The sequence below is a fragment of the Mauremys reevesii genome, linkage group 14, assembly GCF_016161935.1.
Source record: "Mauremys reevesii isolate NIE-2019 linkage group 14, ASM1616193v1, whole genome shotgun sequence".
NCBI lineage: Eukaryota > Metazoa > Chordata > Testudines > Geoemydidae > Mauremys > Mauremys reevesii.
The window spans coordinates 26,589,706-26,591,443 of NC_052636.1; the positions used below are offsets into that span (position 1 = coordinate 26,589,706).

General features: G+C 48.3%; 1 non-coding gene across 1 annotated transcript; it reads right to left on the minus strand.

Annotated features, from left to right (window-relative positions):
• Window positions 1-1,270: 1,270 nt before the first annotated feature.
• Window positions 1,271-1,344, minus strand: TRNAT-AGU. Its single transcript has one exon. It is a non-coding gene; the product is annotated as a tRNA-Thr (tRNA).
• Window positions 1,345-1,738: the final 394 nt, after the last annotated feature.

Here is a 1,738-nt window from a genome sequence, read left to right on the forward strand (position 1 = left end):
ATTTCCATGGTAACTTACTTTGATCTTTTATGCCTACCACTTATAATCCTTAAAACTCCATCTTTCTGTAGTTAATAAATCTGTTTTATGCTGTACTTAAACTAGTGTATTTTGCTTGAAGTTCTTGGGAAATCTCAGCTCCATTACAAGGCTGGTTCATGTACTGTTCACAATGAGGGAGGGGTGGACCCTGCGTAATAAACTCACACTGATCAGGCTTCTGATTAAGGCAAGATGGTATGGTCCAGGGGTGCAAGGCTGCAGAGCTGGGGGGAATTGGCAGGAGGCTCTCTGTCATTAGTGTTATGAGTGGCTGGGAGAAGCATTCATGTAACTCAGTTGGATGTGCCCCTACCTGTGGATGTCTGTGTAAGTGCAATATCTGCCAGAGATTCACAGCTCCTCACAGCATCACCGTGTGAGAGGGAGCCCAGGCAGTGGGACACAGGGCTCAGGGGTCCCACTGTTCAGGTTGCATCCCATAGATCCCATCACAGACTTTCAGCAACCACAGCAGATGTTCACTGGAACAGTGAGAGAGATGGCAAAATAGTGATCTCCAGTGCCTGCAGACATCAAACTATCAGGAATTCTGCGCACAGAGAGGACCCTGCAAGTGGAAAATGCCTTTGGAAAAGACCCTTCTGTCCCCAGCTGTGGTCGTACAGTGCTTAGTGCTCTGCGTTGTGGCCTCAAGAGCCATGGATGCAAGTTGAGTTACGGTGACCTTTTCCTTGTCTCCACGTTTCTTAGGTGCCTCCTTCCAACACCTGTCAGAAAAAACGACCGGTTTCTTTTGGAAGCATTTGCATTGCAAGGCAGAGGCAGTCCTCTCTGTTTCCTCAAAAATTGACCAAAAGGTGGGAGGAGTGGACACATTTGGCAAGGCACCACTGGGTGCTGCATCTCTAACCTCCACTTTACCTGGCAGGTGCCTCTGGGACTTTTCTCCCAGCGGCTCCATTTTTCATCAGTGACAATCAAAAGGAAGATGACATGACATCTCTGTGCAGACATCCTCAGCGAATCACAAGGACGTGTGGCGCGGGCTCTTGTGTTGCAGCAATTGCAGTTGAAGCAACCACCATGATAATGCCAGTCACAGCAGCCTTTTCATCAGCTCCAGGCTTGTGATCTGATTCTTTCCAATGTTTCTCTCCAAAGAAACCTTTTCCTTAGCAAGCAATTACTTGGATACCAAGGGAGGTCTCTTCTGTTTCCTGGAAAGACACAGGAAAATGTGAGCAGAGGAGACAAAAGCCACACAACAAGGCACCACTGGGAGTTGAACCCAGGATCTCCTGTTTACTAGACAGGTACTTTAGGCAGCTAAGCCATGGTGCCTGCCTCAAGAACATACTTGCAACTGTTCCATTTGATGGTCCAGGACAGCACCTGCAAATTCCAAACTACAGACGTTCCCCATTTCCCTCAAGACTTGCAAGGAAGAACTGTCAGGCCAAGCCAGGATCTCCTGGTTACTAGGAAGACACTTCAGCAAACTCTTCCCAAAGATCACTATCCAGAGACCTTTAAGCAGCCACTGCAGATGTTCACTGACAAAGAGATGTCAAAATGGAGTTCTCCACTGCCTGCAGCCATCACGCTACCAGGAGTTCTGTGCACAGAGATGCCCCTGCTGGTGGGAAAGGCTTTGGTAGAGACTCTGCTGACACCAGCCGTTCTCATATAGTGTTTAGTGCTTTGTGTTGTGGCTTCAGCATCCAGAGATGCCAGT